This window comes from Bos mutus, chromosome 6, assembly GCF_027580195.1.
Source record: "Bos mutus isolate GX-2022 chromosome 6, NWIPB_WYAK_1.1, whole genome shotgun sequence".
Taxonomy (NCBI): Eukaryota; Metazoa; Chordata; class Mammalia; order Artiodactyla; family Bovidae; genus Bos; species Bos mutus.
The window spans coordinates 51,747,915-51,761,190 of NC_091622.1; positions in this window are offsets into that span (position 1 = coordinate 51,747,915).

Genomic DNA, 13,276 nt, shown 5'->3' on the forward strand with positions numbered 1-13,276 from the left:
AATTTCATGGCTGCTGTCACTATCTGCAGTGATTTTGGAGCCCAGAAAAATAAAGTCTGCCACTGTTTCCACTGATTCCCTATCTATTTGCCATGAAGTGATGTGACCAGATTTTCTGAATGTTGAGCTTTAAGCCAACTTTTTCACTCTCCACTCTCAACTTCATCAAGAGGCTTTTTAGTTCCTCTTCACTTTCTGCCATAAGGGTGGTGTTATCTGCATATCTGAGGTTACTGATATTTCCCCCGGCAATCTTGATTCTAGCTTGTGTTTCTTCCAGTCCAGTGTTTCTCATGATGTACTCTGCATAGAAGTTAAACAAGCAGGCTGACAGTAGACAGCCTTGACGTACTCCTTTTCCTATTTGGAACCAGTCTGTTGTTCCATATCGAGTTCTAACTGTTGCTTCCTGACTTGCATACAGATTTCTCAAGAGGCAGGTCAAGTGGCCTGGTATTCCCATCTCTTTCAGAATTTTCCACAGTTTATTGTGATCCACACAGTCAAAGGCTTTGGCATAGTCAATAAAGCAGAAATAGATGTTTTTTTCTGGAACTCTCTTGGTTTTTTGATGATCCAGCAGATGTTGACAATTTGATCTCTGGTTCCTCTGCCTTTTCTAAAACCAGCTTGAACATCAGGAAGTTCATGGTTCACATATTGCTAAAGCCTGGCTTGGAGAATTTTGAGCATTACTTTACTAGAATGTGAGATGAGTGCAATTGTGTGGTAGTTTGAGCATTCTTTGGCATTGCCTTTCTTTGGGATTGGAATGAAAACTGACCTTTTCCAGTCCTGTGGCCACTGCTGAGTTTTCCAAATTTGCTGGCATATTGAGTGCAACACTTTCACAGCATCATCTTTCAGGATTTGAAAGAGCTCAACTGGAATTCCATCACCTCTACTAGCTTTGTTCATAGCCATGCTTTCTAAGGCCCACTTGACTTCACATTCCAGGATGTCTGGCTCTAGGTGAGTGATCACACCATCATGATTATCTGTGTCATGAAGATCTTTTTTGTACAGTTCTTCTGTGTATTCTTGCCACCTCTTCTAAATATCTTCTGCTTCTGTTAGGTCCATAGCATTTCTGTCCTTTATCGAGCCCATCTTTGCATGAAATATTCCCTTGGTATCTCTAATTTTCTTGAAGAGATCTCCAGTCTTTCCCATTCTGTTGTTTTCCTCTATTTATTTGCATTAAGTGGTTAATTAATGGTTAATTAAAAGACAAAACAAAGAAGCCCTACCCCTCCCAAATTAAATACAAGTTACTTAAGATATGGGCTACAGCAAAATTTTCTAAACTTAAGATAATACATTTTGTTGCATTCAACCGCTCATTTGTGTCTGACTCTTTGCAGCCCCATGGACTGAAGCACCCCAGGCTTCCCTGTCCTTCACCATCTCCTAGAACTTGTTCAAACTTATGTCCATTTAGTCAGTATGCCATCCAACCATCTGTTGTCCCATTCTCCTCCTGCCTTCAATCTTTCCCAGCATCAGGGTCTTTTCTAATGAGTCAGCCCTTTGCATCAGGTAGCCAAAGTATTGGAGCCTCAGTTTCAGCATCAGTCCTTCAGTGAATATTCAGGAATGATTTCCTTTAGGACTGACTGGTTTAATCTCCTTTCAGTCAAAGGGACTCTTAAGAGTCTTCTCCAACACCACAGTTCAAAAGCATCAGTTCTTTGGTGCTAAGCCTTCTTAATTGTCCAATTCTCACATCCATACACAAATACTGGAAAAACCATAGCTTTGACTATATGGACCTCTGTCAGCAAAGTAATATCTCTGCCATTTAATATGCTGTCTAGGGTTGTCATATTTTTTCTTCCAAGGAACAAGTGTCTTTTAATTTCATGGCTCCAGTCACCATCTGCAGTGATTTTAGAGCTCAGGAAAATAAAATTTCTCACTGTTTCCCTATCTATTTGTCATGAAGTGATGGGACCAGATGCCATGATCTTTGTTCTTCTAAATGTTGAGTTTTAAGCCAGCTTTTTCATTTCCTACTTTCACTTTCATCAAGAGGCTCTTTATTTCTTCTTCTCTTCCTGCCATAAGAGTGGAGTTATCTGTGTATCTGAGGTTATTGATATTTCACCTGGCAATCTTGATTCCAGCTTGTGCTTCATGCAGTCCAGCATTTCACATGATGTACTCTGCATACAAGTTAAATAAGCAGGATGACAATATACAGGCTTGATGTACTCCTTTCCCAATTTGGACCCAGTCCATTTTTCCATATCCGGTTCTAACTGTTTCTTCTTGATCTGTGTACAGATTTCTCTGGATGCAGGTAAGGTGATCTGGTATTCCCATCTATTTCAGAATTTGCCACAGTTTGTTGTGAACCACACTGTCAAAGACTTTAGTGTAGTCAGTGAAGTAGAAGCAGATGTTTTTCTGGGATTCTTTTGCTTTTTCAATGATCCAACAGATGGCAATTTGATCTCTGGTTCCTCTGCCTTTTTTAAATCCAGCTTGAACATCTGGAAGTACTCAGTTCACAAACTGTTGGAGCCTTGCTTGGAGAACTTTGAGCATTACTTTGCTAGTTTTTCAAATAAGTCCAAATGTATGGTAGTTTGAACATTCTTTGGCATTGCCTTTCTTTGGGATTGGAATGAAAACCAATTTCCAGAACTGTGGGCACTGCTGAGATTTCCAAATTTGCTGGCATTTTGAGTGCAGCACTTTAACCGCATCATCTTTTAGGATTTGAAATTGCTCAACTGGAATTTCCTCATCTCCTCTAGCTTTATTTGTAGTGATGCTTCCTAAAGCCCACTTGACTTTGCACTCCAGGATAACTGGCTGTAGGTGAATGATCACATCATCATCATTATCTGGGTTATTAAGATCATTTTTTGTATAGTTCTTCTATGTACTCTTCCCACCTCTTCTTAGTATATTCTGCTTCTGATGGGTCCATACTCTTTCTGTCCTTTATTGAGCTCATCTTTGCAAGAGACAGTCCCTTATTATCTAATTTTCTTGAAGAGATCTCTAATCTAGTACTTAAAGAAATCACAGTCTAGATGGTTCATATCTGCATTTACTATATGCTAGCTTTCCTTTTCTACCTACTCTTTTGCAAAATGCGTTCTCCTACTTTATAAATCAAAGGCATTTTTCTCACCTAACATCAGTCTTATTTTGGCATATCATTACTCCATGTATAAAATATTTTAGGGAAACAAAAGTGCAACAGGAAATATTGTTTTTAAAGGGGATTTTTTTTATGATTAATCAAATCACAGTTAATCACTCTGGGACTTTTTCTATATAATCATTGTGTTAAAATAAGGTATTTTGCCTCATTGGTATGTTGTTAAATTTGATCTTGCAGAGAAAATGGGCAATGGGAGATTTTAGATCTTCCATTTTTAAATGTCTTTGAGTAATATGTGTCCCTTATGAGAGAGTGCTGTGAGATCAAAGCTAAGAAAGCCCTGATATTTAAAAAATAAAGTGGTACATTTTCTCACAAAGTTAAACATAAGTTCTTAGTTATGCTGTTCTCAGTTAAAACTGTTAAAACAGAAAGTACTTCAAAGAAATTCTATTGACACTGATCCAAATAAATGTTTTCAAAACTATAATTTTTTAGAGTTATATTGGATATGGGTCAACTTTTAAAGATTTGTATACTTTTTTTATATATATTTATATATATATATATATATATATTATGTCCATTATTTACAAAGCTACTTCCAAACTATTTGCACAAATCATGAAATACTTACTCTATAATTTATTTTCAGTTTATTTCTAAATGTTTAATATATTTTAACTTCTAATAACAAAAAATATAAAATCAAATGATAGTTGCTAAAGCTATTCTTTTAAATAATATAGGCCTTTATCATTTACTAACTTCACAAAATAATTTGATAGTGATGTCTAATGAAATTAATGGAGTTATAAATGAATATTTACATGTGATCTTTAAATATTTATAAAGCTTCAAAACACTTATGCTTAAAGTAATTATTGAAGTAATGACATTTTTATATCCTAATTATGATTTCATAAATATTTTATAAATTTATCTATGTATTACAATGTTTTGGAAAATTTTGTATTAAGAAACATCATTTATTCATGTTAATAAAGCTTACTATTATGTTTGGGCTGTGTCTACTATGATTTGAGTGCTATTCATAATAAAGCTTATAAGACATAAAATGCAATGTATTTGTCATTGTATTTTTAATGTTTTATGCCATGTATATAAACAGTTTCATCTACTTCACAAATAAAGTCCCTCTTTGTTTGACAGAAAGTAAATCAAATTTGCCAAATTGGTACAGATTGATTATTGATTTGCTAAGGTGGTAGGAATGTGGTATGTATATTTATTCCACACACTGGAAGAGATAAATATATACATATGATATTTTGACAAAAAAAAAAAAAACAAAAACAAGGAATATAAAAGCATTTTGTCCAAAAATGTAGTGTTGATGTAGACATATTGAAATTAACTTAAAAAGTATATTGACAACTCTTTGTAATTAAATTGGGCAAAAAAATTTGCCATGAACTGAAACAAATATTACAGACATAACTATTACTCTTGCTAGAGACTTTATGATGTAAAATTAACAAAGTTCATAGTTCTGAACTGGGTAGATGCAAATTCTTTTGTAGATCAATTGAGTTTTAATTTACTGTTTTTAATAAATAAGAAAAATTAATAGTTTTCATGTCATTTTAATATGTTATTATTTTTGTCTGAATTATAATCTGGGAGGATTATAAAGAATTCAGCAACTTTTCTTTAACAAATCACATGTACTTATAAAATTGAAAATCAGTATGTAATCATATTGATGACAAACCCAATACATTTTTATAAAATGGTAATAATTCATGGATTTTTTAAAAAAATTGCTTACTAATCTCATTAAGAGATTGAGTTTTAATAAACTGTACTTATTTTCTAATAATTTTCAGTAATATACTTTTTCTTTCTTTATATTATTTATAATATTAATAATATAATATAATTTTTGTTTTTACTATTTGTGGCTTTATTTATCTATAATCATAAGATTGTTGAAAATATCAATATATAATGCCTATTTTCATTGCAAAGATATGATTGTCATCAATAAAAGTCTACTTACACAAAAATATATTAAACTAGAAAAATTCTGTAGCATAAGTGAAATGGAGTTTTAATCATGTAAATGAAGAACATACCCTAGAGAACAACAGGGTAATTACAAGTAATCTTAATGCATAATTATATTATGCCGTAGAACCATTTCCTGGCCCTAGAATACTGAGGTACCTCTACACAATGAAAGAATAAATAAATTTCTATATTGTCTGAGTCACTACATTGATTTTCTTCTTTACAATAATGTAGCCTGTGACAGATTCCTTTCAATTTATTGATGTAAGGAGAAAAGCAAATCAGTTGTTGGTTGAAAGACCAGGAGAATATTTCAATTTAGAATGAATGGGAAAAGCTCAGATTAATCAATACGGAAAATTTAATAAGAAAATCCATGCATGTTGCATTGTAAAATTCAGCTTTGCCCCTCAGAACAATCTGTATTCTTTCAATTTTTGTATGTATATTTTTGAGACAGGGTTAGAAAGATGACATATTTATAAACTTTTCAGGAATAAAGTTACAGAGGCATTTCTCCAAGAGATACAACTTCTATCATTGCTATTTCACCGAGAAATTCTACATCATCAAAGCCTCATCATTTTGGTGATATACGATACTAATAAAGCACCAGGATGACCATGATGATGTATATGTAAGTCATAATACATCATCACAATGGTATCTCTGAAATGATTTATCAGGATAGTACATCACTATAGTGACGTTCCATTGATGTTGAAATGCCAGCAAGAATACAGCCTTCAGACTTAAAACCTTTATTTTAATGATGTGTTTTATTTTGTCAGAAGTTATTTTTATGAGACATGAACCATTAAAGTATATAAGGTTGGTGAAAAAAAAAACAAGAAAATAAAAATATTAAATCTGTGGTTTTTACTACCATTGAAAACGTACTGTTGCATAAAGATTTAAGTGCAAAAATCGTTTGAACTATTCAATTATTTCAAGCAATATTTCACTCTCATAAACCAAGTAACTATAGCTAAAATTTTGTCCCAGATTTCTGATGTTCTTTTTTTTTTTTTTAACACATGTAGCACATTAAATTTAGTTTATAATAATCTGTGAAAAGAGGTTTTATGTTCAAATTTCCTCTTGAAAACCATTGAGAAAGTTGTATATGAATATCAAAACATAAATGTCCAAATGAAATTTCAGCCCCAAGTCATAGGTGAATATATTTATTCTCCCAATTCTCCGAGAGCTTAAAAACAAACACAAAACAGAAATTCATGTAATTATTTATCTAAGGGCAGAGTCAATACCTCACTTACTAAGATTTAAATTCGTGAAATTTTTGAAGTTAAATAGAATGCTATATCATTGTGACTGCTGACCCTTTCATCTGTGGTGGACTGGGATGGAGGTGAAATAACTGGTGTAATGTTTCTGGCTTTCAAGTGACATGGAGGAAAAAGTAATTGTAAAGATTGTTGTCATGTATCATTGCTAAGCCAATTAGGGGGAAACAGCAGGCCCAGATTGATTAATCAAAATGTAAAGTGTGGGAGAGTCTCCTTGACAGTATTTACAGAGATGTTTAACTCGTGGAACCAGGGGATGTACAGGAATCCCCCAGGGAAGAGCAGGCAGAGGATGTAGATCTCATATAGCTAAAATTGGCAGTCTCAAGTCTGGGAATGTAAGACACGTTCTGTCACATGTTTTGGTGACAGTAGCAACAGTCCATTGTAAAATGGACATGTTACATATAAGGTTGGGCTTGGGCAGATTCAGATGGCACAAAGAAGCTACATCAACATTTTGTTTGGACTCTTGATTTTTTTCGGCTCACTTACAGCCTATAAAGTGCTCCCAATAACCAGCTGACAGTGATAGAAAAAGGCCAAGATTGTTTTATGAATGGGTCAGGCAAGTATGCAGGAACAAGCTGAAAATGTGTCTTCTACACTGCAGTCCCATTTAAGAGTAAGCATGAATGACAATGGTGAGGGGAAATCTTCCTACTGGGCAGAACTTGGGTATAGCTCCTCATCACTGGCTCTGCCTTGTGGGCAAAGGAACAATGCCTCGACTTATTTATTATACAGGAGCCTGAAAGGAGAACTGAGAAAAGGGAATTGAGGAGAAGACATGAGGAAAAGGTGTGTTACAGATATACTGGATAGGGAACAAGTTGTAAGAATCCTTTTATTGCACAATGATACTCACCAGAAGACATTCACTAAACAGAAGCATTTATATATATATATATATATATATATATATATATATATATATATATATATAAATATATATATATATACATATATTTCTAAGTCTGTTGGTGATTTCCAAATGGAACATTTGCAGTTACTTCAACTTGTCCAAAAGCAAACACATCAGGAAACTTCTTAAAACTGACTTCTTTTCATTGCTTATTAATAGTAATTGATTTGTAACACAGTATACTTAGATTTTTAGAGACTTTTATGAGAACAAATGTCATTCTTCTTGTAAACCATCTGTAAATATTTGACAGGTTTTTCAAAGTCATATAGATTTGTTTGTCTACAAAGAATTTAAAACAGCTATAAATATATTTAAAATCAATTTGCTGTAACTTATCTCAGTTATCTGAGATAGATCTATCTATTTTATCTATCATCTATGTAGAGAAGACATAAAAATAGATGTTTGGGAATGGAAACTATTTCATAATAGAAAAAGTTAAAGTTATCATGATATCAAAGAAAATACTCAATTGAGAATTTTGTATTCAGAATGGTTTCTAAAAGAATACAGGGATACTCTTGAATTCTATATGGTTTTTCATGAACTCAAATAGATATCTGAAAGGCTTGTTTTTATCTATGCAGTTTTAACTAAAGCAGCTAAAAGTAGGGGAACTGAAAGGGAATATGTCTAAAGTATCCATTATTGTGACAGGGTGTAGCATGTACCCAGGCAACCACTGGGTGATTAATGATGCCTCTTAACATATACTAGACAAGCAGCTTGGTGTACAAGACAAAAAAACCTCAGGTTGAAGGTATCTTGTATGAGTCAGTTCAGTTCAGTTCAGTTCAGTCGCTCAGTCGTGTCCGAGTCTTTGCAACCCCATGAATCGCAGCACTCCAGGCCTCCCTGTCCATCACCAACTCCCGGAGTTCACTCAGACTCACGTCCATTGAGGAGGTGATGCCATCCAGCCATCTCATCCTCTGTCGTCCCCTTCTCCTCCTGCCCCCAATCCCTCCCAGCATCAGAGTCTTTTCCAATAAGTCAACTCTTCACATGAGGTGGCCAAAGTACTAGAGTTTCAGCTTTAGCATCATTCCTTCCAAAGAAATCCCAGGGCTGATCTCCTTCAGAATGGACTGGTTGGATCTCCTTGCAGTCCAAGGGACTCTCTCAAGAGTTTTCTTCAACACCACAGTTCAAAAGCATTAATTCTTCGGCGCTCAGGCTTCTTCACCATCCAACTCTCACATCCAGACATGACCACTGGAAAAACCATAGCCTTGACTAGCCGGACCTTTGTTGGCAAAGTAATGTCTTTGCTTTTCATTATGCTATCTAGGTTGGTCATTATTTTTCTCTACTTGTATGAGTAGGTCATGTTAAATAGTTATGTAATACCCATTCATTTGAGAATCAATCATTGAATATCTAAGCTAATTAAGACTGAAATCTTGTTCTAGGGGAACTTTTAGATTGGGATATTAAATTTAAAAAAATGTGAACTAAGAAGTTCAGGAAAAGAATCTATTGGAATGACTGCTGAATTCAGATCAGATTTAAGGAAATTAATAAAAATAAATAAATCAGTAATTTAAATAAATTGAAGTAAAGTATAAAAATGTGTAGTGGTGGACAGGGAGGCCTGGCGTGCTATGATTCATGGGGTCGGAAGAGTCGGACATGACTGAGCAACTGAACTGATTGTGAAATTGAGTGAACTCATGAGTAAACTATTTCTTGTAGCTTTTCCCTAAAGTTACAAACTACACAAACTGATTTAATTTATCTGTAAAATCATAATTGACAGTTGTTTGTGTCACTGCATACTTCATTTGCTTTTTGTTTTGGGATCTCAGCCATTTGCCGAAGAATATATCATCAAAAATAATAATTAAAACTTAAGTACTGCTGGTTTTGAAAACATAAAATTCTATTTTTCTTTTTAGAATTCCTTCTTTGCATATATTTATTCTTATGTAATTTCTTATTTTAGAATGACTTACAAACATGTGACATTTTATTGCTAGGCATTAACTAAAAAACTAACTGGTGTAACCTATTATTTTAATGGCTTCCATTATTTCAGTGATAGCTGATAATTCAGAAACATGTTATTAAACTTTAAGAAACTAAATTTTAATATTATTTTTATTAGGATATGTCAAATTTAGTATTAAACTAAGACTATACTCTAGATCTGTTACAGAATTCATATAAAGAGAACAGATGAGAACCTCAAGGTCAAAAATCAGGTGTTAGTAAGAGCAGAGTTTTTCAAAGCTTTCTTAGCTCGATAGTTGAATCCCCAGATGTTCCAGATTTGTAAAGGCAGTAAAAAGGGCAAAAAGAGGTTATTGCTTTCAGGGTTTATATATATTGAGGATCATTTTATTATTGATGCTATTTTTAGCTATATTTTATAAATATAGCTAAAATATAATTCATAAAGATAATGAATGACTTTTATTCACCTTTAATTTTACATTTTTAAGTATATAAAACTATATGTTATGTATAAGTATAAACAAATATATAAATCTATAGTTTATGCATATATAGTTAAGCTTTTGTGAGTAGAATTTTACAATACATGAATTATTCATTTGAAACTAAATAATGGAGAATTAAATCTTATGTATAAGAATATGAAGTCACATCCAGAAATGGCTTATGGGAAAATATAAAAATAGTATTTCAAACTGAGCATAGCATCACATTTGAATATCAAACAAATAAATTGACAGTGCTATACAAATTGCAGGGAATCTAAATTGCTTTACCAAGAACAGATGACACCGTCACCTGGGTAACAAGATTGTAAGTTATACATAAGGAATTCATATTAGATCTTAGAATCTTTATTTCCCCATATTCCCAGTTGCACAAAATAAAGTTAATTATTAATCAAAACAAAACATTTTTGGAATATCGCTTATTATAAGTGTTTAAAGTGTGTGTCTTTGTGTAAATGTGTGACAATTCCTGTATTTTTAATCCAAGACAAAAATTTATAGCTATTCAAAAGTGGTTCTGAAAAAGTGATCAGCTCCTATAAGTTTCTTCCTCAGCACAGACAGTAATGATTTTCGAGGTACTAACTGAAACCTAGCAAACTATGCTTTTGTTATTAAAGACCTAAATTCCCATTTTCTTTTTAGCAAGATGAAAAGATATAAAATGGGGTTAATTATTTAACTTTTATCAGAAGTATCTTGTTCTACTGCAGTTAAAACTTTATTATAATACTGTTATGTTATATTTCCATGTATTGCTGTTGTTTAGTCACTAAGTTGTGTGTGGCTCTCCTGTGTCCCCATGGCCTGTAGTCTACCAGGCTCTTCTGTCCATGGAATTTTCCAGGTAAGAATAGTGGAGTGAATTGGAATATCCTACCCCTCCACATCTTCCTGACCCAGGGGTTAAACCAATGTTTCTTGCATCGGCAGGCAGATTATTTACCACTGAGCTACCAGGGAAGCCCAATATTTTCATCTACAGAGACTATAATTAACATTAAGTCCCTAAACCTATGCCGACTCATTAGAAAAAAACCTGATGTTGGGAAAGATTGAAGGCAGGAGGAGAAGGGGACAACAGAGGACGAGATGGTTGGATGGCATCACTCACTCAATGGACATGAGTTTGAGCAAGCTCCAATGACAGGGAAGCCTGGCAAGCTGCAGTCCATGGGGTTGCAAAGAGTTGGACACAACTGAGTGACTGAACAACAAAAAAACCTATGTCATTAAAATTTGAAGAGTTGTCATTTTATTTTCAAAATAATGAGTAGAGAGGGAATGTCAGTCTTCTCAAAAAAAAAAAAAATTGCAATGGAAAGAGAATGAAAGAATGGAAAACAGAGAAGAGAATTTAAAAATAAAATGAAATTAAGGCTCCTGTAGTAGAAATGTTACCATATTTGAAGTAAATTTCTAATAATTCATTAATGAATCCTTTTGTACTAGGACAAAGAAATCTGATCAACAAAATTTCTTTCACAGTTTTTACAATGGAAAATAATAAATAGGACCTAATAAAGAAGACTGAGTGCCAAAGAATCAATGCTTTCAAAATGTGGTGCTGGGGAAGACTCTCAAGAGACACTTGGACAGAAAAGACATCCAACCAGTCAATCCTAAAGGAAATCCACTCTGCATATTCATTGGAAGGACTGATGCTGAAGCTAAACCACCAGTACTTTGGCCACCTGATGCAAAGAGTCTACTCATTAGAAAAGACCTTGAATCTGTGAAAGAATGAGGCAGAAGGAGAAGGGAGAGACAGAGGATGAGATGGCTTAATGGCATCACCAACTCAATGGACACGAGTTTGAGGAAATTCCAGGAGATGGTGAAGAACAGGGAGCCTGGCGTGCTACAATCTATGGGGGTCACAAAGAGTTGGACATGACTTAGCGACTGAAAAACAACAACACATTCAATATGATGTGGGGAAAAAAAAAAAAAAAACATCATTATGTTGACATAATATTGCATTAAGTTGCAAGTATTTATATTTTATTTCATATTAAGATCAATATTTTTTGTTATTTTAACACTTAAATAAAGTATTTATTATTAGCACCTGAAATCCCAGCTTGGGTGAGGCCTCCCAAAGAGTTAGGTAAGGAGGTGTGCTCAGTATGGATAATGCTTTGTTTCTAAATTCAGATTCACCCAAATGTGTTCTCCTAGAAATTGTAATATTAATAATTTGGTGAAGAGAATTTTAGGTATTGTTAAAGGGTTTTTTTCCACAAAAATCAGAGATCTGCTTGTAGGTTAACAAATGAAAATCATTCAGTAATTTTCACATGATACATATTAAAGTGATAAATATCTCTAAGTCACAAGATGAGCATTCATGCTGAATATACAATTCTGCTTCTTAAAATTTTCCATTAAAATATTTTATGCAATAGCAACAAACTCACGTTGTCTTGTCCACAAGATGAAATCAAAACAGAAAATTACATATAAGCTCAGTATTTGTTCAGATAACATCTTTGTTTCAGAAGAATATTCTTGAAAAAGTCATGTAGTTTTGGAATATAATTGCAAATAAGGGATATACTGCCTAAATTTTTTTTTCCTGAACTCCTTTTTAAAAAAGAGAGATAAATGTCCTACAGTTAAAACATGTTTAAATCATAGTTTGATTTAAAGTGATTTGTAACAACAGTTTTCAGAAAATATGTGTCATCACTTTGGCACAATACTTCTGTTTCAATCCTTGGCTTTTTTTGTCCATGATTTCTGTGTCATGAATTTGAAAGGTTGTAGTGATTAATAAAATCTGGAATCTAATTCCTCCTGGATAGTACCGTTTCTGCCTCATTGTATTAACTCTTCCTGGAAACATGTAGGTGATTATTTTCTTCCTAAAAAAGGAAGTCAAAGTCAAGGTCAATGAAAGCCTGATATATGTATATACTTCACTTCAGAAATACACACTTTCATAGTATAAACTCTTTATTGCCAAATTCAGACTTAAAGAAAATATGGTAAATCACTAGATCATTCAGGTATGACCTAAATCAAATCCCTTATGATTATACAGTAGAAGTGACAAATTGATTCAAAGGATTAGATCTGATAGACAGAGTGCCTAAAGAACTATGGATGGAGATCCATGACATTGTACAGGAGTCAGGGATCAAGGCCATTCCCAACAAGAAGAAATGGAAAAAGGCAAACAATTGTCTGAGGAGGTCTTACAAATAGATTTGAAAAGAAGAGAAATGAAAGGCAAAGGACAAAAGGAAAGAAATACCCATTTGAATGCAGAGTTCCAAAGAATAGCAAGGAGAGATAAAGCCTTCCTCAATGATCAATATTGAGAAATAGAGGAAAACAATAGAAAGGGAAAGACGAGATTTCTTCAAGAAAATTAGAAATACCAAGGGAATATTTCATGTAAAGAAGGGCACAATAA